Here is a 27921-nt window from a genome sequence, read left to right on the forward strand (position 1 = left end):
TTTGTACAGGTAATGCCATTGTGAACATTAATGTTTATGTCTTTTGGTGTACGTATGTGCTTTTCTGTTGGGTTGATATGTAGAAAGGGAATTTCTGGGTCTTAGGGGATGGGTTTTTCCAGTTTTAGTTGATACTGCCAGTTTTCCAAAGTAACTGCACCAATTTATGCTCCTACTGGCAGTTTCATTGGCCCCACATCCTCACCAGTATTTGATATTTTTGGTTTTAAAATATGAGCCATTCTAATTGGGTGCATATTGGTATTTCATTGCGATTTTAATTTGCATCTCTTGATGACTTATGATGATATATGTTTCTGGTCATTTGTATATCTTATTCAGAGAGTGCCTATTTAAGTTTCTGTCCATTTTTCTATTGGCTTATCTGTCATTTTCTTAGTAATTAATAATTGTTTTTCTGGATAAAAATTTCTTAAATCAGATACATCATTGTAAATATTTTTCTGCCTTTTGATGACATGCTTTTTCACAATGTACACAAATTCTTCACTTTTCTAATTCGTTAATCTTTTCCTTTAGGGATGATTTTTAAACATGTCTTATTTAATAAATCTTTGTCTACTCAAGGGTCATGAAGATATCTCCTTATTTTACTTTTAAGAAGCTTTATTTGTGTTACCTCTCAGATTTAGATTTACCCAGATTTTTTTTTTTTTTTTTTGAGACGGAGTCTCGCTCTGTCGCCCAGGCTGGAGTGCAGTGGCCGGATCTCAGCTTACTGCAAACTCCGCCTCCTGGATTTACCCAGATTTTAAAAAATTCTCCCTGGGCCTGATTTTGTGTATGGTGTGAGGTAGTGGCCCAGGTTAATCTTTTTCCATAAATATATGCAATATTAAAGAGTTTGTATGTGATTGACATTACTTCTTCCTAATTAGTCTGGAAGACTTCACTGATGTATTTTCTGGAGTTTTCATTTCATTGTATTCTGCCATTGTTGGAATAGTATTCTGTAGGTGCCAATCTGTTAATTGTGTTGTTTAGAGCATCTACATTTTTACTGATTTTATTTTTGTCTGCATGTTCTACTAGTTTCAGAGACTGTCAAAATCTCCTACTTTTTTTTTTTTGCTTAGTTTTATTTATTTCTTTATTAGTTTCAACAATTTGCATTTGTATATTTTTTTTGATTTCACTAATTTCTTCTTTATGTATTTTCAAGCTATGTTATTGGATGCATATGATTTAGAATTGGTAGAAGTGATATCTTCATGGTGATCTGAGTGCTTCTTCATTATATTGTGATCCTCCTCATTTCTTGTGGTGTTTCTTGCTTTAAAGTTGACTTTGATTGTAACATAACTACAAGGCACTCTTGAAAACAGTATGTAGTTCTTTTTAACTTTTAATCTAGTCTGATGATTTTAATCTTTTAACTGAAATATTTAACCCCATACTGATATATTCAGATTTATATCTGCCATCTAATATTTCCTTTGTATTTCACTCAGCTGTTCTGTTTTTATTCTTGCTTTCTTTTAAGTGAATTGATTTTTTAAATACTATTTTATGTTAGTTATACATCTTCTTTTAGAAATTATGCTAGAAGTTACAGTAAACATTCATGACTAACTACAGTTGAGTATATTTTCAACTTCCCTGATAATGCTGGAACTTTGGTATATCTTAACTCCACTTATTTTCTTCCTCTCCAATGACTTTTCTTGCCTTGAATGTTAATTCTAGATAGATGTTATACACTAAATTGCATCCCCTCAAAATTCTTATTTGAACCCTGACCCACAATGTGACTGTATTTTGAGATAGGGCCTTTAAAAATATTATTAAGGTTAAGTGAGGTCATGATGGCAGAGCCCTAATCCAATAGAACTGGTGTCCTTATAAGAAGAGCAAGAGGCACCAGGGAGTTGCACATGCAGAGTAAAGAACATGTGAGAGCTCAATGAGAAGACAGTCCTCTGCAAGCCAGGCAGACAGGGCTCAGAAGAAACCAACCCCACTAACCTCTTAATCTTGGACTTCCAGCCTCCAGAACTGTGGGAAAATAAAAGATATCTCATTATGTATATACAAATATTCCAAAATCCAAAAAAACAAATCCCAAATTTGGACCCAAACACTTCTAGTCACAAGCGTATTGAAAAAGAAATACTCAATCTGTATTTGAAACTTCAAAAGACATAATTACTCTTGTTTTGTAGGGTCAATATTCATTTGTATTTTAAATACATATATACTGTTCAGTGCTTTTCATTCCTACCTGCATTTTTTCATTTCTGTCTGATATCATTTTTCTGAAGAATTCCCTTCAGTGTTCTTTTCAGTACAGGCCAGCAGGTGATTGTTTATTTTGCTTTATTTTTAAAGGATATTTTTTGTTGAGTTTGGAATTGTAACTTGGCAAATATTTTCTTTTAAAATACTTTAAAGATATTCCTTTGGAATATTTTAGAGAAACTATTCCAAATATTTTGGAAAAACTGTTCCAAATATCTTTTCCTGCTTCCTGCATTTCTGTTGAGAAGTAAGCTTTCAGTCTTATTGTTGGGGGTTTGAAGGTAATGTGTTTCCCAGCACCCTCTACCTCCACCCTCAGCAGTTGTTTAGATTTTTCTCTTTATCTTTGGTTGTTAGCTGTTTTATCTTGATGTGTTTATATGCAATTTTCTTTGACTTTATCCTGCTTGGGGTTCCTGAACTTCTTAAATCTGAATTTTGACTTTTTTTTGTCAGTTTTGAAAATTTATTTTCATTTTTATTTTATTTTATTTTTTTGAGATGGAGTCTCGCTCTGTTGCCCAGGCTGGAGTACAGTGGCCGGATCTCAGCTCACTGCAAGCTCCGCCTCCTGGGTTTACACCATTCTCCTGCCTCAGCCTCCCGAGTAGCTGGGACTACAGGCGCCCGCCACCTCGCCCGGCTATTTTTTTGTATTTTTTTAGTAGAGACGGGGTTTCACCGTGTTAGCCAGGATGGTCTCGATCTCCTGACCTCGTGATCCGCCCGTCTCGGCCTCCCAAAGTGCTGGGATTACAGGCTTGAGCCACCGTGCCTGGCCGAAAATTTATTTTCAAATCTTATTTCTGCTCATCCACTTTTTGCTCTTCTTTTGGAACTCCCTTTACACGAATTTTAGATTGTTTGTGTTTCACATATACTTTTACCTATATTTTTATTTTTTTCTTTCTCTGCTTCAATTTGGATATTTTCTATTAACCTATCTTCCAATTCAATAATCCTCTTCTCTGCTTTCAAAACCACCTATTACGTTTTTAATTTTAGATGTTTTATGTCTTAGTTCTAGAACCAGCGTTAGTTTTTATATGTTATACTGTCAGAAATGAAAGTGGACATTACCATCTGCTTTACATGTCCAAATTTTTTTTTTTTTTACTGTCATTTCTTTTCTTGTATTAGTCACCTCTTTTAACGATGTTACTGAATAACAACTGCAAATTTTGGTGGCTTAAGAAAACAATCATTTATTTTCTCTCAGATGTTTGCACATTAACTTGGGGTCATTTAATCCATGTTGAGCTTAGCTGGGATGTATTCTAAGCAGCAGGTTATTCAGATCTACTCTATGTCTTTCCCATTCCACTTGGACCAGAATGCTAGCCAGTGCAGCTCTTCACATAGTGATGGTAGAAGCATAAAAGGCAAGATTGTAACTGCCCAATGGGCTCACCTTGCCTGCTGCCTAGACTGAGCCAATTTATCAAGACAGGGGAATTGCAATAGAGAAAGAGTTATTCACACAGAGTCGGCTGTGTGGGAGAACGGAGTTTTATTATTACTCGAATCAGTCTCCCTGAGCATTCGGGGAGCAGAGTTTTTAAGGACAACTTGGTGGGTGTGTGGGAAGCCAGTGAGCCAGGAGTGCTGATTGGTCAGAGATGAAATCAAGGGAGTTGAAGCTGTCTTCTTGTGATGAGTCAGTTCCTGGGTAAGGGGCCACAAGATCAGATGAGCCAGTTTATTGATCTAAGTGGTGCCATCAAGTGCAGGGTCTGCAAAATATCTCAAGCATTGATCTTAGGAGCAATTTAGGGAGGGTCAGAATCTTGTAGCTTCCAGCTGCATGATTCCTAAATGATAGTTTCTAATCTTATGGCTACTCTCAGTCCTACAAAGGCAATCTAGTCCCCAGGCAAAAAGAAGGTCTGCTTTGGAAAAGGGCTCTTATCATCTTTGTTTTAAACTATAAACTAAGTTTCTCCCAAAGTTAGTTCAGCCTACACCCAGAATGAACAAGCACAGCTTGCAGGTTAGAAGAAGATGGAGTTGGTTAAATTACATCTCTTTTGCTGTCTCAGTCATAATTTTGCAAAGGTGGTGTCAAGATCAGTTATGAGTTTTAAGCCTCTGGTCACATCACATCTACCTATAACTGATTGGCCAAAGCAAGCCACATGGCTGAGTTGAAAGTCAAGGAGCAGGGAAATGTACTTCTTCTCAAGTGTGAGGAAGTTCAGTTACATAAGAAAGGGAGTGAGGAAGAATCAGACCCTATTTCAAGCATCTCTGCTTGTTGTTCTTGTAAGATTAAAAATTTTTTTAACTACTCATTTCCTGGGATTTTGGAAGGAGGAGGAATTATATATCCAGTCTCTCATTTTAACTCAAAATATTACTTGTTTCTTGAGAGATTCTCATCTACTAATTTCATTATGTGATGCATTTCAAATGTCAAGTTTTATCTCTATTAGTTTTCTATTGCCATGTAACAAATCACCACAAATTTAGCATCTTTAAACAATATGCGTTTATAAATTCACTATTTTCATGAGTCAGGAGTCTGAGCACAGCTTCTCTGGATGTTTGCACAGGGTGTTGGCCAGTATGCATTCTCATGTGGTGCATGTTGTTCTCTTCTAAGTTCACGTGCTTGCTGGAAGATCAGTTCCGTCATATCTTAGGACAAGGCCCAGCTTGGATACCTCTCCACTTGCAGGGGGACAACAATGAAGAGAATACAGAATCCAATACTTGGCCCTGTCTTTGCCCTCTGGGATACTGCAGGTGCTGAGAAGATTTCAGCAGCTGCATTCCTGGGGGAAAAATCCAACTGTAGAAATAAAACAGCAATTGAAGAGCATGAAGACAGAGAAGATGTATCCTGGGGGTTCTCACCCAGTATGGTAAAGGGCCTTGCAGGGGGACAAACAGGACAATGGGAAACTCAGGAGAAAGTGATATTCAGAAGCCCCAGACAACACAGAGGGGAAGCCTGATATTCACAATAGCTATAGTCTAATAACAGCTAACACCTAATGAGTCCTTCAGTGACAGGCATTGTATTGATATGCACTTTCCATCCCTATGTATTTACTCCTCACAATAAGCCTAGGAGGTAGCTGGCATTACAATCTTCATTCCCAAATGAGGAAGCTGTGGTCCAGAGAAGTGAAGTAACTTGCTCAACATCACAGAGCTCTGTTAAATAAAGTTTATGGGAGGCCATTGAATTGGACTGAATTCCTGCACTAGGCCCCAACAGACCTACCCCAAATAGAGTTACTCATACTATGGTTCCACATCACCAAACCAGATGCTAAGCTGTTTACTTGTAAAGTCTGATCTTTTGAGAAATCAGAAGAGATATGATAGCCACACCTCACTAAGCCACCAAGACTGTCTGTAAGGAAAGTAACTTTGAAATGACAAGTCCACCTTATGTTCCTTGTTTCGGCTTTCTTCAGCCTTTTCTGCCTATGAAGCCTGCCCTCCATGCTCAGCTCAGTTGAGCTCCCTTCTATTTTGTGGGCTGGATGCTGTCTGGTTCATGAATCACTAATAATTGTCTGTTAGATCTTTTAATCTCAATTTGTTGAAAGTTGGTTCTTTGACAGCTTGTAAGTAGGAATAGAAACCCAGAATAAAACCTAAAATATTCTTGCCCAAATCTGGCTCATGAGCAACACCCAGTAGGATCTATGAGCAGATGAGGTACCCTAGATAGATAAAGCTGTCAGGCCCCAGTGAGAGGTGAAGCTGGCTGCGCTTCTGGGTTGGGTAGGGACTTGGAGAACTTTTATGTCTAGCTAAAGGATTGTAAATGCCCCAATCAGCGCTCTGTGTTTAGCTAAAGGTTTGTAAACATACAAGTCAGCACTCTGTATGGACCAATCAGCAGGACATGGGCAGGGCCAAATGAGGGAATAAAAGCTGGCCACCTGAGCCAGCAGCGGCAACCCACTGGGGTCCCCTTCCACGCTGTGGAAGCTTTGTTCTTTCGCTCTTCACAATAAATCTTGCTGCTGCTCACTCTTTGGGTCCGCACTACCTTTATGAGCTGTAACACTCACTGTGAAGGTCTGCAGTTTCACTCCTGTAGTCAGTGAGACCATGAACCCACTGGGAGGAACAAACAACTCTGGATGTGCCACCTTTAAGAGCTGTAACACTCACTGCAAAGGTCTGCAGCTTCACTCCTGAAGGCAGTGAGACCACGAACCCACTGGAAGGAAGAAACAACTCTAGATGCACCACCTTTAAGAGCTGTAACACTCACTGTGAAGGTCTGCGGCTTCACTCCTGAAGTCAAGTGAGACCACAAACCCACCAGAAGGAAGAAACTCTGGGTACATCAGAATATCTGAAGCAACAAACTCCAGACACAGCATCTTTAAGAACTGTAACACTCGGCTGGGCGTGGTGGCTCACACCTGTAATCCCAGCACTTTCGGAGGCCGAGGCGGGTGGAGCACGAGGTCAGGAGATCAAGGCCATCTTGGCTAACATGGTGAAACCCTGTCTCTACTAAAAATACAAAAAATTAGCTGGGTGTGGTGGCAGGCACCTGTGGTCCCAGCTATTTGGGAAGCTGAGGCAGAAGAATGGCATGAACCCCGGAGGTGGAACTTGCAGTGAGCTGAGATGGTGCTACTGCACTCCAGCCTGGGCCACAGAGTGAGACTCCATCTCGAAACAAAAACAAAACAAAACAAAAAAAACAAACAAAAAAACTGTAACACTCACTGTGGGGATCGAAGGCTTCATTCTTGAAGTCAGCAAGACCAAGAACCCACGGGAAGGAACCAATTCTGGACACATTTTGGCTACCCAAATGGGACAATCACCAAGCGATGAGTACCATTGGACCCCTTTCACTTGCTATTCTGTCCTATTTTTCCTTAGAATTCGGTGGCTAAATACTGGGCACCTGTCAGCCAGTTAAAAGTGACTAGCATGGCCACTGGACTAAAGACACGGGTGTCAGGCTTTCTGGGAAAGGGCTCTCTAACAACCCCCGACTCTTTGGGAGTGGGAGAGTTGGTTTGCCTGGAACCAGCTTCTGCTTTTCCTGTACTTCTGGGCTGAGCCAAGGGTCAACAGAGAGGAAAGCCGTGCAACTCTGGGGTCCCAACAACAGGTTGGTTGACCCTGCAGCCATGAGCAGAACTCTAAAAGTCATGTCGTCCAAGCGAGACTCACCCATCTATCCTATCTATCCTGACTCTTGCCTCCTGGGTCCTAGTGCCTGTCATATAATCTTCCCCTCCCCTCTCTTCTCCTTGGCTAGTCCCACTTCTAAAAACCACTGCCTGTCTCTGGTGCTTTTCTAGTTTCTCCTATAAGAATGATTTCTAGTATAAACTTCAGTACTGTTACTTTCTTTAGGCACCTGGGCTCACCAATCAGAAAGACATAATTTTTGCCCAAAGCCCTGTTGGGGCAGGGGGACTGTCTGGAATTCTAGGACCCCTCCTCAGACAAGCAGGCCTAAGAGAAACTATTCCTGAAGCTAGGATATGGGGAGCTTCAGAAATGATATCCTCCTCATTCAAGTGAGGACAAAAGGCGTCACTCTTCCAACCCTGGAGATCCCTTCCCTCACTCAGGGTATGGCCCTCCACTTCATTTTTGGGGCATAACATCTTTATAGGACAGGAGTAAAGTCCCAGTACTAACAGGAGAATGCTTAGGACTCTAACAGGTTTTCGAGAATGAGTCGGTAAGGGCCAGTAAATCCTATTTTTCTCAGTCCTCCTTGTGGTCTAGGAGGAAAACTAGTGTTTCTGCTGCTGCGTTAGTGAGTGCAACTATTCTGATCAGCAGGGTCCAAGGACCATTGCGGGTTCTTGGGCAGGGGGAGAAACAAAACAAACCAAAACCGCGGGCAGTTTTGTCTTCCAGATGGGAAACACTCAGGCATCAACAGGCTGACCCTTGAAATGCATCCTAAGCCATTGGGACCAATTTGACCCACAAACCCTGAAAAAGAGGTGGCTCATTTTTTTTCTGCACTATGACCTGGCCCCAGTATTCTCTCTCTGATGGGGAAAAAATGGCCACTTGAGGGAAGTATAAATTACAATACTATCCTGCAGCTTGACCTTTTCTGTAAGAGGGAAGGTAAATGAAATGAAATACCTTGTGTCCGAGCTTTCTTTTCATTGAAGGAGAATACACAACTATACAAAGCTTGGAATTTACATCCCACAGGAGAAACTCTCAGCTTACCCCCATAGCCTAGCCTCCCTATAGCCCCACTTCCTAGTAATAATAAGCCTCCTCTAATCTCCCCCTCCCAGAAGGAAATAAGCAGAGAAATCTCCAAGGGACCACAAAACCCCCCCAGGCTATCGGTTATGTCCCCTTCAAGCTGTAGGGGGAGGGGAATTTGGCCCAACCCAGGTACATGTCCCCTTCTCCCTCTCTGATTTAAAGAAGATCAAGGCAGACCTGGGGAAGTTTTCAGATGATCCTGATAGGTACATAGATGTCCTACAGGGTCTAGGGCAAACCTTCTATCTCACTTGGAGAGATGTCAGGCTATTGTTAGATCAAACCCTGGCCTTTAATGAAAAGAATGTGGCTTTAGCTGCAGCCCGAGAGTTTGGAGATACTTGGTATCTTAGTCAAGTAAATGATAGAATGACAGCTGAAGACAGGGACAAATTCCCTACCAGTCAGCAAGCCATCCCAAGTATGTATCCCCACTGGGACCTCAGTTCAGATCGTGGGGACTGGAGTCATAAGCATGTGTTGACCTGTGTTCTAGAAGGACTAAGGAGAATTAGGAAAGAGCCCATGAATTATTCAATGATGTCCACCATAACTCAGGGAAAGGAAGATAATCCTTTGGCCTTCCTTGAGTGACTAAGGGAGTTCTTAAGAAAATATACTCCCCTGTCACCCGACTCCTTCAAGGGTCATTTGATCCTAAAAGATAAGTTTATTACCCAATCAGCCACAGATATTAGGAGAAAGCTCCAGAAGAAAGCCCTAGGCCCTGAACAAAACCTGGAGGTATTATTAAACCTGGAAACCTTGGTGTTCTATAATAGGGACCAAGAGGAAAAGGCCCAAAAGGAAAAGCGAGATCAGAGAAAGGCTGCAGCCTTAGTTGTGGCCCTCAGACAAACAAACCTTGGTGGTTCAGAGAGGACAGAAAATGGAGCAGGCCAATCACCCGTTAAGGCTTGTTATCAGTGTGGCTTACAAGGACACTTTAAAAAAGATTGTCCAGTGAGAAACAAGCCCACCCCCTCGTCCATGTCTGCTATGCTGAGGTAATCACTGGAAGGCACACTGCCCCAGAGTACAATGGTTCTCTGGGCCAGAAGCCCCCAGCCAGATGATCCAACAAGAGGACTGAAGGTGCCCGGGGCAAACGCCAGCTCATGTCATCCACACTGAGCCCCAGGTATGTTTAACCATTGAGGACCAGGAAATTGACTTCCTCCTGGACACTGGCTCGGCCTTCTCAGTGTTAATCTCCTGTCTCGGACGACTGTCCTCAAGGTCTGTTACCATCCGAGGAATACTGGGACTGCCTGTAACCAGGTATTTCTCCCACCTCCTCAGTTGTAATTGGGAGACTTTGCTCTTTTCACATGCCTTTCTTGTTATGCCTGAAAGTCCCATACCTTTATTACGGAGGGATATGTTAGCCAAAGCTGGAGCTATTATCTGCATGAATATGGGGAACAAGGTATGCATTTGTTGTCTGCTGCTTGAGGAGGGAATCAACCCTGAAATCTGGGCATTGGAAGGACAATTTGGAAGGGCAATTTTGCCTGCCCAGTCCAAATCAGGCTAAAAGATCCCACCACTTTTCCTTATCAAAGGCAATATCCCTTAAGGCCTGAAGCTCATAACGGATTACAGGATATTGTTAAACACTTAAAAGCTCAAGGCTTAGTAAGGAAATGCAGCAGTCCCTGCAACACCCCAATTCTAGGAGTACAAAAACCGAATGGTTAGTGGAGACTAGTGCAAGATCTTAGACTCATCAATGAGGCATTAATTCCTCTATATCCAGTTGTACCCAACCCCTATACCCTGTTCTCAAATACCATAGGAAGCAGAATAGTTTACTGTTCTGGACCTCAAGGATGCCTTCTTCTGTATTCCCCTGCACTCTGACTCCCAGTTTTTCTTTGCCTTTGAGGATCCCACAGACCACACATTCCAACTTATGTGTACAGTATTGCCCCAAGGATTTAGGGATAGCCCTCATCTGTCTGGTCAGGCACTGGCCCAAGATCTAGGCCACTTCAGGTCCAGGCAGTCTGGTCCTTCAGTACGTGGATGATTTACTTTTGGCTACCAGTTCAGAAGCCTCAGGCCAGCAGGCTACTCTAGATCTCTTGAACTTTCTAGTTAATCAAGGGTACAAGGCATCTAGGTTGAAGGCCCAGCTTTGCTACAGCAGGTCAAATATCTAGGCCTAATCTTAGCCAGAGGGACCAGGGCCCTCAGCAAGGAATGAATACAGTCTATACTGGCTTATCCTTGCCCTGAGACATTAAAACAGTTGCGGAGGTTCCTTGGAATCACCGGCTTTTGCTGACTATGGATCCCCAGATACAGTGAGATAGCCAGGCCCCTCTATACTCTAATCAAGGAAACCCAGAGGGCAAATACTCATCTGGTAGAATGGAAACCAGGGGCAGAAACAGCCTTCAAAACCTTAAAGCAGGCCCTAGTACAAGCTTCAGCTTTAAGCCTTCCCATAGGACAAAACTTCTCTTTATATGTCACAGAGAGAGCAGGGATAGCTCTTGGAGTCCTTACACAGACTCGTGGGACAACCCCACAACCACGGGCATACCTAAGTAAGGAAATTGATGTAGTAGCATAAGGCTGGCCTCACTGTTTACGGGTAGTTGCGGTGGTGGCCATTTTAGTGTCAGAGGCTATCAAAATAATACAAGGAAAGGATCTCACTGTCTGGACTACTCATGATGTAAATGGCATACTAGGTGCCAAAGGAAGTTTATGGCTATCAGACAATTGCCTACTTAGATACCAGGCGCTACTCCTTGAGGGATCAGTGCTTCAAATACATACGTGGGTGGCCCTCAACCCTGCAACTTTTCTCCCAGAGAATGAGGAACCAATTGAGCAGGACTACCAACAAATTATAGTCCAGACTTACGCTGCCTGAGATGATCTCTTAGAAGTCCCCTTAGCTAATCCTGACCTTAACCTATATACCAATGGAAGTTCATTTGTGGAGAATGGGATACGAAGGGCAGGTTATGCCATAGTTAGTGATGTAACTGTACTTGAAAGTAAGACTCTTCCCCCAGGGATCAGCGCCCAGTTAGCAGAACTAGCGGCACTTACCCAAGCCTTAGAACTGGGAAAGGGAAAAAGAATAAATGTGTATACAGATAGCAAGTATGCTTATCTAATCCTACATGCCCACGCTGCAATATGGAAAGAAAGGGAGTTCCTAACCTCTGGGGGAACCCCCATTAAATACCACAAGGAAATTATGGAGTTATTGCACGCAGTGCAAAAACCCAAGGAGGTGGCAGTCTTACAATGCCAAAGCCATCAGAAAGGTGAAGGAGAAAAAGCAGAAGGAAACTGTCGGGCAGATGCTGAGGCCAAAATTGCTGCCAGGTGGAAACTCCCATTAGAAATACCTATGGAAGAACCCTTGGTATGGAAAACCCCCTCCAAGAGATTAAGCTCCAGTATTCCCCAACTAAAACAGAATGGGGACTTTCATGGGGGCATAGTTTTCTCCCCTTGGGGTGGTTAATGACAGAAGAAGGAAAGGTACTTATATCTGAAGCCAACCAGTGGAAAATACTTAAAATCCTCCACCAAACTTTTCATATGGGTATTGAAAACACTCATCAAATGGCCAAATCGCTATTTACAGGGCCAAATCTCCTCCGGACCATCCGAGAGGTAGTCAAAGCCTGTGAGGTGTGCCAAAGGAATAATCCCTTGGTCCATCGTAAGGCCTCTTTGGGGAAAAAAAGAATAGGGCACTATCCTGGAGAGGACTGGCAGTTAGACTTCCCCCATATGCCTAAGTCAAAGGGATTTCAATGCTTGTTGGTCTATGCTGATACCTTTACAAATTGGATAGAAGCTTTCCCCTGCAAGACAGAGAAGGCTCAGGAAGTGATTAAAGTCCTAATTCATGAAATAATTCCTACATTTTGGCTTCTTCAAAGCTTACAGAGCAACAATGGTCCAGCTTTTGAAGCCATGATAACGCAGGGAATTTCCAGGGTGCTAGGGATACAACATCACCTTCACTGCACCTGAAGGCCACAACCCTCAGGGAAGGTCGAGAAGGCAAATGAAACACTCCAGAGGCACTTAAGGAAACTTACACAAGAAACTCATCTCCCATGGCCTACTCTTTCGCCCATGGCCTTGTTGAGAATCTCCTCACAAAATGGGGCTCAGTCCATATGAAATTCTCTTCACAAAATGGGGCTCAGTCCACATGAAATGCTGTATGGATGATCTTTTCTCACAAATGACCTCTTACTTGATCAGGAAATGGCCAACTTGGTCAAAGATATGACTTCTTTGGCAAAATATCAATGAAACCTTAAAAACCCACCTGAAGGATGTCTCAGAGAAAAGGGAACAGAGTTGTTTCAACCAGGAGGTCTAGTTTTGGTCAAATCTCTCCTCTCTGCCTCACCATCTGTGGACTCTTCGTGGGAAGGACCATACTCGGTAATCCCCTCTACCCCCAGTGCAGTTAAGGTGGCAGGAGTGGAATCTTGGACTCGTCACACCCAAGTTAAACTTTGGACACCCCCTGAGGAACCTGCAGGACGGTCAGCTCAGGAGTCCCAAGATCAGCCAGACCAGCCTCGATACACCTGTGAACTATTGGAGGACTTGCATCTCCTATTTTGGAAGGAAACATCCCAGACTAAAAAGGCTCCTACCAATGATCCTGAAGAAAAACCCCTTCCTCCTTAAAAAAGATAAGTGAAAACTTATGAAATCTTTAACACCTCTCCTTACCCCTTTAATGGAATCCTTTTGCTAGTTCATCATATTATTAAGTAGCATACTAACCATACTCTTTGTGATAGGACTATATACTGTAGCTCCTGCTGGGACGAAAATCCTAATCACATCAATCTTCTTTCTATCTTCCTTCCGACAGCAATTTACCCCTACCTTTAACTCAGACTGGATAAAATGATCTCGTCATCCAGAGCACCCTCTTTAACCTTCCCATTTACTCTTTCCCTATCTATCCCTCCTCCTTCCTTGGATACCTTATAAAATCATCCCTCCCCTTCCACTAGCTCCTTACTACCTCTACAAGACTCTCAACTTAACCCACTCTCTGTTAAACCAGTCCATTCCTTCCCTGGCAAATGACTGTTGGCTTTGTATCTCTTGATCAACTTCTTATGTTGCCACTCCCATTCTCGCAAAAAACTGTGTCTTTACCAACTTAACCTACCACCCTCATTATGAAGGAAAAGACCCTTTCCAACTTCTAAATATGCAATCATTAGCCAACTTCCCCATCTCTGATAGGACCAAGAATACCCTAACAGGACATGCAATCCAACTTTTACATTCTTACATTTCCAACCTCACCTATTACACAAGCAATGAAAAGTCCATACATGGCCCTGTAACTACGAATACCATCATAACTTTCCAAGCCCCTTTATGCATCCAATGCAACCTGTTATCAGGCCTGCCCCTGGGTCACCTACTACCCCATCAGTGTAATTACTCCCTACAATTTCAAGCCCCAACTGATCATAGTAACTTTCGAGTCACCCAAACAGCTCCATTCAGATGGCTTGTCCGCTTCTCAGGGCCCCCCAAAATCATCGCCTCCTCCCTGCTTAACAAACAGTCCAGGTTTTGTAATGGCAAACATACTCCCGGCATGACCATTCACCCCTGGACCCCCTGCAGCAGTGCCCCCACCACTAGTGAATGCCTTCTAATCCCCTCCTTCAGTCACTCTCTCGAGTAGTTCCTAGTAGATACAAATTTTTTTTTCTCCAGTGGGAAAATAGAACACAGGGAGCCACTCAGTTTGCTTCCAACATGCCTTTCCAGCTGCTCACTGGAGCTACCTTGGCAAGTACTCTAGGAGTATGGGAAAATGAAAACAACAAACTCTCACACCTTTTTAACATATACAACCAGTTCTGTCTACCCAGCCAAGATATAGTCTTCTTATGTGGAATGTTGACCTATATCTGCCTCCCCACTAACTGGACCTTAGTCTTTCTAAGTCCCAACATTAACATTGCCCCAGGAAATCAGACCCTGTCAGTACCTCTCAAAGCTCAAGTCCATCAGCACAGAGCCATACAACTAATACCCCTACTTACAGGGTTAGGAATGGCTACTGCTACCAGAACCGGAATAGCCAGTTTATCTACTTCATTATCCTACTACCACACACTCTCAGAGGATTTCTCAGACAGTTTGCAAGAAATAACAAAATCTATACTTACTCTACAATCCCAAATAGACTCTTTGGCAGCAGTGACTCTCCAAAGCCACTGAGGCCTAGACCTCCTCACTGCTGAGAAAGGAGGACTCTGCACCTTCTTAGGGGAAGAGTGTTGTTTTTACACTAAACAGTCAGGGATAGTACAAGATGCTGCCCAGTGTTTACAGGAAAAGGCTTCTGAAATCAGACAATGCCTTTCAAACTCTTATACCAACCTCTGCAGTTGGGCAATGTGGCTTCTCTGCTTTCTAGGTCCCATGGCAGCCATCTTGCTATTACTTGCCATTGGGCCCTGTATTTTTAACCTCCTTGTCAAATTTGTTTCCTCTAGAATTGAGGCCATCAAGCTACAGATGGTCTTACAAATGGAACCCAAAATGAGCTCAACTAACAACTTCTACCGAGGACCCCTGGACAAACCCACTGGCCCTTTCACTGGCCTAGAGAGTTTCCCTCTGGAGGACACTACAACTGCAAGGCCCCTTCTTTGCCCCTATCCAGCAGGAAGTAGTTAAAGTGGTCATTGCCCAATTCCCAACAGCAGCTGGGGTGTCCTGTTTAGAGGGGGGATTGAGAGGTGAAGCCGGCTGGGCTTCTGGGTTGGGTGGGGACTTGGGAGAACTTTTATGTCTAGCTAAAGGATTGTAAATGCACCAATCAGCACTCTGTGCCTAGCTAAAGGTTTGTAAATGCACCAATCAGCACTCTGTAAAAACAGACCAATCAGCACTCTGTAAAATGGACCAATCAGCAGGACATGGATGGGGCCAAATAAGGGAATAAAAGCTGACCACTCCCAGTGGAGACCTGCTTGGGTCCCCTTCCATGCTGTGGAAGCTTTGTTCTTTCGCTCTTCACAATAAATCTTGCTGCTGCTCACTCTTTGGGTCCGCACTACCTTTATGAGCTGTAACACTCACTGCGAACGTCTGCAGCTTCTCTCCTGAAGTCAGGGAGACCATGAACCACCAGGAGGAACAAACAACTCTGGATGCGCCATCTTTAAGAGCTGTAACACTCACTGCAAAGGTCTGTGGCTTTACTCCTGAAGTCAGCAAGACCACGAACCCACCAGAAGGAAGAAACAACTCTAGATGCACCACCTTTAAGAGCTGTAACAGTCACTGCGAAGGTCTGCAGCTTCACTCCTGAAGTCAAGCGAGACCACAAACCTACCAGAAGGAAGAAACTCTGGACACATCTGAACATCTGAAGGAACAAACTCCAGACACACCATCTTTAAGAACTATAACACTCACTGTGAGGGTCTGCCGCTTCATTCTTGAAGTCAGTGAGACCAAGAACCCACTGGAAGGAACCGATTCCAGACACACCAGGGTGCCTGGCAGGGTCTCAATCACAAACAAGACAGCTTTCAGACTTTGGGAACATGTGCGGGGCTGTGGTGACAGCAAAGTGAATTTGTTGTTGAGCACCATGATATTGGAAAAAGGCTTTCAAAATTCTGCTTGGGGTAAGAATTGCCTCAGAGTTTGGAAAAGCCCTGAGTTGTTAGGGGAACAAAAATGGTGTCACGAGGAGGAAGAAGGGATAAGATTAAGGCAGGAACTGATGGTTTAAATGTTCCCAGTCGTGAGGTCCTAGGTTCCAAATTGGAGTTTTCTTACCCTGAGGGCTTGGGTGACTCCGGCCCCTAAGCCTAGCGTGGAGTAGAGGTAGTCAGGAGCAGCACCATTCCAATTCCGCCTTGTCGGCTGCTCATAAGGACAACAATTGCCAATGCTACTCTTGTTTAAGTTGAGACATGCCCTTATGAACTCTTCATCTCTTTAGCCAGACTCTCTTATTTTTCTTCAATACACGTTCCCTAAATAAAAAACATAAAGTGCTCGGGAGGCTGAGGCAGGAGAATGGCGGGAACCCGGGAGGCGGAGCTTGCAGTGAGCTGAGATCCGGCCACAGCACTCCAGCCTGGGCGACAGAGCAAGACTCCGTCTCAAAAAAAAAAAAAAAAAAACATAAAGTGATTAAAACAAAAACCAAGGTTGAAGGTTGGAACTGAGCTTCTCTGAGAATGCTCTTCCTATATTTTTAATTTTAATTTTTTTTTTTTTGAGACGGAGTTGCTGTTGCTCAGGCTGGAGTGCAGTGGCGCGATCCTGGTGCAGTGGCACCATCCCGGTTCACGGCAACCTTCATCTCCCTGGTTCAAGCTATTCTCCTACTTCCACCTCCTGGGTGCTGGGATTACAGGCGTGAGCCACTGCTTCTGGCCTGAGAATGCTCTTTCTATAGAGTAGCTTGGTGTAAAGAAGAGGACTGTGGCTTCAGAAAAAAGGCAGACTTCGGTTTAGATCCTGGCTCTGCTCCCTGGTACTCACCAGAAACTTATGAAGCGCTCTAACTCCCTGGTTGTCACTTACCTCTCCGTGAAATAAAGATAAGGATAAACTACAGTAATTATATATAATTCTATAGTCTTGCAAAGCAAAAAAAGTTATAATTAAATCATAATATAATTTATAAACAAAATTATATAATAAACTTCTACATCCAGTCAGCCCTCTATAGCCACAGGCCCTCTTATCCTGCATCCATTAGTTTAACCAACGTGGCCCGCGAGGGGGCGCGAGTGGGCACCAGGGCCCAGTGGGAAGGGGGCCGGGAGCCCGCAAAGCGCAAGCGCAGTGCAGAACCCCTCCATTTTGTCTTCACCGCAGCCACAGCCGCGGGCCGCGCGCGCCTGCCTGCAAATGTTTGAGGGAGGAGCTGAGCGTTGCCATCTCCGCTGTGGGGAGAAAGTCCAGCAAAGCCAAGGAGAAGAAACAGAAGTGGCTGGGGGAGCCAACAGCCATGGATGCTGTTTGTGCCAAAGGGGATGCCGTCAACAGGCTTGGAGACCTTCTGGAGGCTTTCCTGCTGTTCAGCAAATCTGATTGAAACCGCACTAAATGTCACCACTGAGTATAGGCGAGGGTCTGGACTGCAGCCAGCCACCATGGATTGGGCCTTGGACATGACCAAAAGCGATGTATGAGCAGACCATGTATGAGCAGAGGGAGTGGGGCTGGAAGGACAGAGAGAAAGACCCAGCCTGGTACCTCGTCGCTTGGGAATGCAGTTACCTACTATTGCCTTTTCTTACTTCTGCTTTGATGTGGACTGCAGGGGATGAAGTCCTGCATGGGAAGCAAGGTGTGGCAGAAAGCCCTGGGGGAATTTCCTCCTACAGAGCCTGCGGCTCATGGCCCACAGCACACAGATGAAGGAGGTTATATTAATGGTGTTCAGGCACAACCATGGCCCCTACCAGTTCTTCAGAGAAGCCTGCAATTTGAAATTGATGACTCTTGCCCCAGCATGTCTGGTTGCTGTGGGGAGGACTGCTCCTATAAGATCCTGAGCTGCAGAACCAAGTTGGGGGACAGCCAGCATGCCCATGCAGGTAGGCACTGTGGTGGCTGCTGCCACTGACCTCCCAGAGCTACTTGCAAATCACAGTACTCTCTTCTAAGGTCTGTCGTCTCTCTTGGTCTCACCATTTGCCAGGTGCCCTCAGAGCTGTGGCCTCCTCAGCCCTGCACCTGTCGGGCTGCACCCCGAGAACGCAGAACCCTGGGAGAAGTGGTATGAGCTGCTCCTCCTCCTCTCTCCTGGGAGACCAGAGTGCTAGGAGAGAAGGAAGAGGAAAGGGAAGAGTGGGTGGAGGCCTGGCCGTGAAGCTCATCCTCACATAGTGAGGCTCCTGGGCCCTGGGGTGGAGGTTCTCCCACTTCTCTGCAGCTCCTAGATAACTGGCAAACTCCCCTGCCCTACACATAAACACTTGGGAAAGTGGAATGTTTATGTTCACTTTTATGAAAATCTTGGAGTCCTGGGTCTGTGGTTTGGAGCCCCAAAGAGGAACGCATTGGGTGTAACATCTGGGCATAGAGAGAGGCTTCAGAGAGACTAAGGTTTTCGCAGGTGGAATGCTCTGATGGAGACTGTGGGAAGAGCTTTTGTGCCAAGATGCAGGGAAGTGAGGAAAGCTCTTTCCTGCTGTTTTTATGGATCCATGGAGTGGACTCAGCTTGGGACCAGCAGCCTCTGGGCGGAAGGCTGGCTCTGTCATCATGCTGTCAGTATGAGAGAGGCTGAAAGAACCAGGAATGAGGTGTTATATGGGACCCGCCATGGGGATAACTGCTTCTCTAGGCTCTTGGATGTTGCTGCATTCTAAGCTTAACATCTTGGTTTCATGGCAGTGACTTGAGGTTTTTATTCATAGAAGAAAACCAGAGGTTCTGCTTGTTTCTCTCTGCCAGTCCCCACCATTCATTCTCCTCTGCTTCTTGCCCGTAACCCAGATACCTCTGTTCTCAGTCTCCAGGGGAGAATAACGTCAGGGGCCCCCTCATCTTCTCCCAGGCTATCAGCACCAAGAGATTAGAGATGCCTTTTCCTCTCATCTCTTGGTGCTGATAGCTGAGGGTAAGAGCATCCCTTCCCACCACCACCCTCCCTCTTCAGAGAGCCCCCAGACAGCAGCAGTCCCCCTGCCGTCACTCTCCAGCCTTGCCCCTTACTGCCTCAGTGAGGCATTAGTGCCACTGCCATGACCCAGCCAGGCCATAGTTAAAGCTGCAGCAGAAATGCCTCTTAGTGGCCAAAATAGTTGCTTTTCTTTCTGAGGTCACCCTGTGGCTGCAGCAGGGGGAGAAGGCCTTCCTCTAATAGGATAAAGAGGCTGCAGCCTCAGAACTAATACTCATCATGATCTCGAGGCCTTGTTCCCCTTCCAGGGAAGAAAAAACAAATCCTTATCAAGGAAAAATCACCCAACACTTTCCCTTGGACATCCCTGAATTCTGCTTTGGGGAGTATCGTAAAGGTTCTAGCCTTCATGAAATTGCTGTCCTGGAGATCTGTTGGTCTCTCTGACCTCAGCATCTGCTCACATCTCACCCTCTGCTCAACTCAGGCAGTCTATCCTGGTAGATCTCCCCAGAGTGGTCCTTGATTCTCACCCGGATTCCCACTTGTGCAGAGGCCTGCATACACAGGGCCTCCCTCACCCAGTCTGGCCCCTGTATATAAAGAAAATATATATATATATTTTCTTTAGCAACTTATCACTGGAATCAAAGGGAAAAAGTCATCTCTTTTTGTATTGGTTGTATTTGTATGTCAAAAAAAGACACTTTGTTAAAAAAAATTTCAACCAATGTGGATTGAAAGTATTATTTTTCTAAGTAGAAGGCCAGGCACAGTGGCTCACACCTATGATCTCAGCACTTTAAGAGGCCAAGGCAGGTGGATTGCTTGAGTCCAGGAGTTTGAGACCAGCCTGGGCAACATGACAAAACCCCTTCTCTACTAAAAATACAAAAATTAGCCAGGCGTGGCAGTGCACATCTGTAGTTCCAGCTACTCAGGAGGCTGAGATGGGAGAACCACTTGAGCTGGGAGGTAGGCAGTGAGCTGAGATTGCACCACTGCATTCCAGCCTGCGTGACAGAGTGAGACTCCATTTTAAAAAAGAAAAAAAAAACAAAACAAAAAACAAAAACAAAGCAAAAAGGTTGGTTGAGTCTCTACTGAACATGGATAGACTTTTTTCTTGTCACTTTTTTTCTTATCTCCCAAACAATACAGTATAACAACTATTTACAAAGCATTTAGATTCTATTAGATCTTAAAACTAATCTAGGAGATGGTTTAAAGTACGTAGGAGGATTGCATGGGTTGTACGCAAAGATTTTATGCAAATACGATACCATTTTCTATAGGAACTTGAGCATTCTTGTATTTTAGTATCCACAGGGGTCCTAGAACCAATAACCCATGGATACTGAGGAATTACTGTAATATATAATTATATGTATAATAATTGCTAAGAGGAGTCATATTAGCTGTTATCATTTGGCTACTTATTAATAATTTTATAAATTACAAGATTAACTTTTTCCAGGCTTAGCAAATAAACCTCATTTACATTGATCTGCTTTTGGAGATAAAGAATGATCTTTGGCAAGGTTTTAGACATGCATACCAGGGACCTTCATAATTGACAATAATAGTGACATTTTTGTGGGTAATAACCCACAAAACCACTATGGTAGACTGCTCTAGACTTCATAGCTGCTGCTTATGACTTACTGATACTTTATCTTTTACATTTTAAACTATGAAATATTTCAGACACTTCCCAAAACACAAAAATAATAGACACTTATATGAAGGGTCTACAGAAGGTTCATGGAAAATGAGTATTATGAAAAAACTATGCATGGATTTCAAAATTGTTTTGCACCAAAGTAAACTGAAACTAACTTGTAATATGTCTGAACAGGATCTAGTTTGAGGCACTAAAAAGAATAAGACATCAGTTTGAAAATAGCACCTATCAGAGCAATATGAATTCTGCTAAAATTGATGCAAGACCAAACATCAAATTTATGGTGAAGCTTGAGTGGAAGAATAGCAAAATCACTGATGATTTAAGACAATCATAATGAAGATAATGCCCCAAAGAAGTCAGCAGTTTACAAACAGATAACTCATTTCAAGAGAGGACGACAATGTTGAAGATGAAGGTCCCAGCAGCAGACCATCTACGTCAAGTTTTGAAGGGGATTTAATGGCAGAAACAATAGCCAATGCCATAGACATCTCAGTTGGTTCAACTTACACAATTTTGACTGAAAAATTAAAATTGAGCAAACTTTCCACTTGACGGATGCCAAAACCATTGCACCCAGATCAGTTGCAAACAAGAGAAGAGCTTTCAATAGAAATTTTAAATTAGTGGGATCAAGATCCTGAAGCATTCCTTCAAAGAATTAGAACAGGAAATGAAACATAGCTTTCATTTCAATCCTGAGGATAAGGCACAATCGAAGCAATGGCTACCAGGAGGAGGAAGTACTTCAGCCAAAGTAAAAGCAGACCAGTCAAGAGCAAAGGCCATGGCAAAAGATTTTCTGGATGCTCAAGGAATTTTGCTTTTTTATTTTCTGGAGGGCAATAAAATGATAACATCTATTTATTATGAGACTGTTTTGAGAAAGTTAGCCAAAGCTTTAGCAGAAAAATGCCCAGGAAAGCTTTACCAGAGAGTCCTCCACCATGACAATGCTCCTGCTCATTCCTTTCATCACACAAGGGCAATTTTGTGAGAGTTTTACTAGGAAGTCAGTAGGTGTCCACCCTACAGTCCTTATTTGGGTCCTTCTGACGTCTTTTTGTTTCCTAATCTTAAAGTTTTAGGCCGGGCGCGGTGGCTCAAGCCTGTAATCCCAGCACTTTGGGAGGCCGAGACGGGCGGATCACGAGTTCAGGAGATCGAGACCATCCTGGCTAACACGGTGAAACCCCGTCTCTACTAAAATACAAAAAAAATTAGCCGGGCGAGGTGGCGGGCGCCTGTACTCCCAGCTACTCGGGAGGCTGAGGCAGGAGAATGGCGTGAACCCGGGAGGCGGGGCTTGCAGTGAGCTGAGATCCGGCCACTGCACTCCAGCCTAGGCAACAGAGCCAGACTCCGTCTCAAAAAAAAAAAAAAAAAAAGTTTTAAAAGGCACCTAGTTTTCTTCAGTTAATAAGGTAAGAAAGACTGCATTGACATGGTTAAATTCCCAGGACCCTCGCTTCTTTAGGGAGGAACTAAATGGCTGACATCATCACTTACAAAAGTATCTTGACCTTGATGGAGCTTATACTGAAAAGAAGTTGTTTTTTTTTTTTTTAAAGTTTTTAACCTTTTAATTTCATTTTTTCCATGAACTTTCTGAAGTCGCCCCATATGCCCACCGCTGATGTTAAATGTATATTTTTTGCCACATTTTTAGATCCTTTTAAGAAGCATTAAAATATTTCTAAACATTGTTTTGGCTCTTTTATATCCATAAACAATTACACCATTTGCTTGATTTGTTTAAAAAATTTAAATAGATGTTGTAATGATATATAATCTAAATATACTTTGCAAATTATAATTTTTTCACTCTATGCATTTGAAACTTAATCATGTTCACATACATATAACTTCCTCGGTCATTTTAATTGCTGAACAGTATTTCTCATACAATCCAATGTGGTTTATTTATCTATTCCTCCTTGAGTATGAATAGATAAATTACTTTTTCTTTTGGTTTATTTATGTATTCCTCCTACTCATGGACATTTAGATCCTCTCTTCCTCCCTACTTTCTACCTCTTTTTCTCCTTCCTTTTCTTTGCTTTTCTGTTGTGCACAGCAATGGTTATCCTCTTGGATGTCTCCTGGACTACGTGTGTAAGAGTTTCCCCTGGGATGTTTCTTTACACGTGGAATTGCTCAGTTACAGAGCACCTTAACTTCACTGTTCATCCTCACCTCACTGGCTACCGCGAAACTGCTTTCCAGAGGGATTGTTTCCATTCACTCTCCCAGAAGCCATATATGGAAATTTTCACTTCTGCACATTCTTGCTAATGCTTTATGTTATTTGACATTAATTTCTGCCCATCTGATAGGTGTGCCATGTTATTTTATTGTCATTTTAATTTTCATTTCCTTGAGTTTTATTGAAGTGGAACATTAAAAAATGTAATTATTAGACACTGATTTTCTCCATGAATCTTGTTTATATCCTTTGCACATTTACCACCTGGCTCATTGCCTTCTTCTTATCAACTAAAAGGATAACTGTATATTCTAGATATTAATCTTTTACCATATTTGTTGGCTGCCAATAACTTCATTAAATCTGTAGGCTGATTTTTTTCAGGCTGCTTATGATTCCTTTATGATATGTATTTATTATGGTAAAAACATATAACATTAAATTTATCGTCTTAACTATTTAAAAATTTTTAATATTTGTGGGTACATGGTAGATATATTTCTGGGGTACATGAGATGTTTTGATAAGATGCATAATACTCACATCATGGAAAATGGGGTATCCATCACTTCAAGCATTTATCCTTTGTGTTACAAACCATCCAATTATACTCTTTTATTTATTTTTAAATGTACAGTTAAATTATTTTGACTATAATCGCACTGCTGTGCAATCAAATACTAGGTATTATTCATTCTGTCAAATTATTTTTTGGTACCCATTTTACCATTTTTAAGTTTACAGTTCAGTAGGGTTAAGTAGAGTCACACTGTTATGAAATGGATCTCTAGAACTTTTTCTAGACATTTTAATTTTTGAGAAAGTCAAATTAATATGTATTTTTTCTTTATTGTTTTTGATCTTAATCCTTTAAGAAACCCTTCAATATCTGGAGGTCACAGATATTTGCCCATAATTTCTTAACATATTTTTTTCTCTTTTTTTTTTTTTTACATCTAGCTCTTTAATCCATCTGAACTTCATTTTGAATATGGTGTGAGATAGGGAACTAATTTTATCTTTTGCCATATGGGTAGTCATTTGTCTCAACATCATTTATTGAAGAGTTCATTGTTTTTCTCACTTGTTTGTAGGGTTACCACTTTCATACACCAAATGTAACATACATGTAGTCTACCTTATCATTGTGTTCCTGATGACTTCCAACTGCCGTTATTTTAGCTCTTTGCCTGGGGACTTTTACAGAACCACAGAGGCTAAAAGTGCTGGGATTCAGCATCCCATGGGAGCAGCTCATAACAAAAGCCAAAGAAGAGTTGGCTCATGAAATCACAGCTCCCGCTGCCTCAGGTAGGGTAATTCTGAGAAAAAATTTAGACCTTTTCCCCAAGTTTTCCCATGGGAAATAGTTCCATAGCCCATTGTTATAGCTGGCTCAGCTATTTCACCCTTTACAGGCTACTCCCTCCCCGTTTCACTTTCCTGCAACTCCCAAATAATCTCTATTCTGTTCCATTGTTCTATTTGTCTTCCTTTGAGGCACTCAACTTTTTTTTTTTTAAATGTCCGCAGGCTGGAGTGTAGTGGTGTAGTCATAGCTCACTGCCACCTTAAACTCCCAGGCTCAAACAATCCTCCTGTCTCAGCCTCCCAAGTGGCTGAGACTACTGGCGCATGCTACCATGCCTGGCTAATTTTTAAATTTTTTGTAGAGATGGAGTCTCACTCTGTTGCCCAGGCTGGTCTCAAACTCCTGACCTTAAACAATCCTCCCACCTCAGTCTCTCAAAGTGCTGGGATTACATGCATGAGCCACCATGCCCAGCCTGAGGCATTCAGCTTTTTAAAGTCATTGAAGTCATTCAGCTTTTTAAAGTGTCACATAGCAGGTTGACATATGAACAGACCTCCAAAACCCTCCAGTGACCCTGAACTTTGTCTTCTGCTGTGTACTGTCACATCTTAGCCTTAGCATTCTGCCCTTGTTTTGATTCTCCTGGCTCCTGCCTCCATATTCATGTCACCTGGTCCCTTACCCTCACACTCTGCATAGCATCTTTTTCCTCCTGTGACTTAAGACCTGCTTCACTCGAGATAATGTGGATTTTCCTTCATGCTGTGGTCTTTAGCTCCTTGCTTAACTGTCACACAAACCTGTCCATCATGAAAAAAATGAAACAAAACTGGAGAAGCAAAAGAGTGCAGATAATCAGTTGTTATTTACATGGTGCCCCTTAGGGTCCTTCTTGGGTTTTATTGCACCTTGAAGAAAAAGTTGCACTTCTGTAGCAAAGTGAGGAACTATGCATTGATTTTACAATCTACTTAGTTGATTTCATGATTAGTTATTTTCATGTACTTTTCTACTTTTCTATCAGTCTGAAAGGTTATGTGTTCCCTTCACCTTCCACTCCTATACTTCACTGAAGCAATATGGCCTAGAACTTTCTGATCAGTCATTCTTCAGATCAGAGCATGGGGGAACAATGTGGGAGAAAAACATTCAGAGGTTGCTCAGCTAATTATCTCTTGTTCCTTTGGAGGGATTAAAAATTCATTTCAGAGCTCCCTGTATATTTCTTATAATCATGTCATGACTTGAGTATAATTCTTATTACAGTTGTAAGTGTAATCATTGTCAACTAACACTTTTATTGTCTACTTAAAGTCTTGAGTTTTTAAAAAAATATATTGCTATGAGAATTATTATATGTAATGTCTGGATTCTACAGACCCTACCTCAACAATTATAGTTAAAAATACTGAAGTCCCAAGCAAGCAAAACCAGGAAAATAGCCTTCACATAGATTTCTTATCTTAGTACTTTGTATTTCTGTCTGTCTGAGAGAACTGCACATTACTACAGTAGAGGTGAAAAATACAAAGAAAGAAGTGACCATACAATTACAGAAGGTGGTATTAATATCAGGGAGGGGCCTTGATACAGTGAAGGCTGGAAAAATTAAAGGTCAAGAAGAACCATCTAATACATCATTTGTTCCAGTTTTGAGCGTATTGGAAAGAGCTTATCCTTTAAGAACTCTGATTCTGTCCAATTTTTGCTTTCAGTTGTTTCTGAGCTCTACCATGTGATCTTTCTCTGCCTTGGATGTAGCTTAGGCTACAGAGAATATTGAGTAAGTTGTGACTCCAAACTGTGTGGTAAATCTGACAGAATCATTCTTAAGCTTTTCTGTTAACTGTTTTTTTTATAGGTGGTTATGTTGTTGTTTATCTGCAGTAAACATTATTCTTGACATAGACATACAGATTTTACTTATTTTATATATGTATGCAAAGTTAACTTCAGTTTCATCCTCCTTCCTCCCCTCCCTCCCTCCCTTCCTCCCTCCCTCCCTTCCTTCCTCCCTCCCTCCCTCCCTCCCTCCCTCCCTCCCTCCCTCCCTCCCTCCTTTCTTCCATTCTGCTTATTTTTTTCTCGTTTGCACATTTTGCTGGAGAATCTGTTCATGTACCCTGCTTTCCCACACTTGCTTTCAGACTTTTTTTTTTTTTTTTTGGAGACAGTGTCTCTCTCTTTCTCTGTCACCCAAGCTCAAGTGCAGTGGTACTGTCTCAGCTCACTACAGTCGCAACCTCCTAAGCTCAAGCGATCCTCCTACCTCAGCCTCACAAATAGCTGAGACTACAGGCACATGCCACCACACCTGGCTAATTTTTAAATTTTTTGTAGAGATGAGGTCTCACTATATTGCCTAGGCTGGTCTCGAACTCCTGGGCTCCAGGGATCCTCCCACCTCTGCCTCACAGTTGTGTGCCACTGTGCCTGGCCGTTTTAAGACTTTAAAAAAAATGATTTTCATTTACTTTTTCCTGGGAAGGTCCTTGGGTACAATGTTATGTGTTATTTAAATCTAAACAGCCCCCTGGCCAGCATTGTCCCTTTGAGTTTCCTCTATGGGGAATTCATGGATCCCCTGTTTGAACTGTTCTGTGGCAGGCATAGCAGCGAGTGCCTAAGGGTGCAGAGCCAGGGGCCCTGTGGCTCTCCTAGCTCCCTTTCCTGTTCCTAGCGTTTTAAATTAAACTTTTATTCCAAGGAAGGGCCCTGATTCCAACCACATGAAGTGACTATTTTGGAAAGCCCTGTGGATGCCAAAGCATTGTAATTAAAGAGCAAGGGATTCCTTTTCAGATAATTGAAAGGTGGTGGCAGAGACCCAGGAGTTAAATACTTTTTAGGTCATGTTTGCACGTAGATTTTCCTCTTAAAACCTGTGCTTCTTGCCTGTGAACACTATTTTCTGGAAGTCCAACAGCAGTTTTTGTAAGGGTTTGAAATAGTAGGTTTGCCTTCACCTGAGAAACTCTGCAGGCCACTGACAGATCCCATGGTGCCACAGGCAGTATCTGTGCAACTTTCTGAGCAAGTCTCATCTGCCTCCTGGGGTTCCACATGGCCATTGGGGCCAACACTGTTAAATGCAAAACTCTTGACTTTCTTGCTATCTTCTCCCTGACGATGAGGGAGTAACTTCTCTTCTTTGTGCTCGCACACTACCCTGTTCCTGCCTCTATAAATAGCACTGGCCACACTGAGTTAGAATTACCCACTTGTCTCTCATTTCCCCAGGCCATATGGACATACTCAGAGTTACCCATGGCACCACTCTCCAGGGAGCTCCAGCTTCTCTAAGCCCTTTTTTATCTTCCATTTACTCTGGATTCTGATTTTGCCTTGCCTCTGCAGTCTTAAAAATGTTCTTGCTGTACAGTTCTTGACTTTCTGCTTTCTTATCAGCCCAAAGTGACAATTCTGTGGCCTCCAGTACCTACCCAGTGCCTGGCACAGAGTAGGCCTGCACTAAGTATGACTGGCCAAATGAGAGTTCTGCTATTATCTTTATTACTATTTTCTTGCTCTTTTTTCCTCCAGTTATTACCAATGGGGTGATTTGGTGAGGGCCAGACTTT

At 42.8% G+C, this 27921-nt stretch overlaps 1 long non-coding RNA gene and 1 pseudogene across 1 annotated transcript; one reads left to right on the forward strand and one right to left on the reverse strand.

Annotated features, from left to right (window-relative positions):
* Positions 1-4586: 4586 nt before the first annotated feature.
* LOC112623716 lies at positions 4587-18369 on the reverse strand. Its single transcript, XR_003119192.1, has 3 exons — positions 18196-18369; positions 16324-16523; positions 4587-5033 (listed from the first exon to the last, which is right to left on the reverse strand). It is a non-coding gene; the product is annotated as an uncharacterized LOC112623716 (long non-coding RNA).
* Positions 17453-18130, forward strand: LOC112623714 (annotated as a pseudogene).
* Positions 18370-27921: the final 9552 nt, after the last annotated feature.

Source organism: Theropithecus gelada, chromosome 4, assembly GCF_003255815.1.
Source record: "Theropithecus gelada isolate Dixy chromosome 4, Tgel_1.0, whole genome shotgun sequence".
NCBI lineage: Eukaryota > Metazoa > Chordata > Mammalia > Primates > Cercopithecidae > Theropithecus > Theropithecus gelada.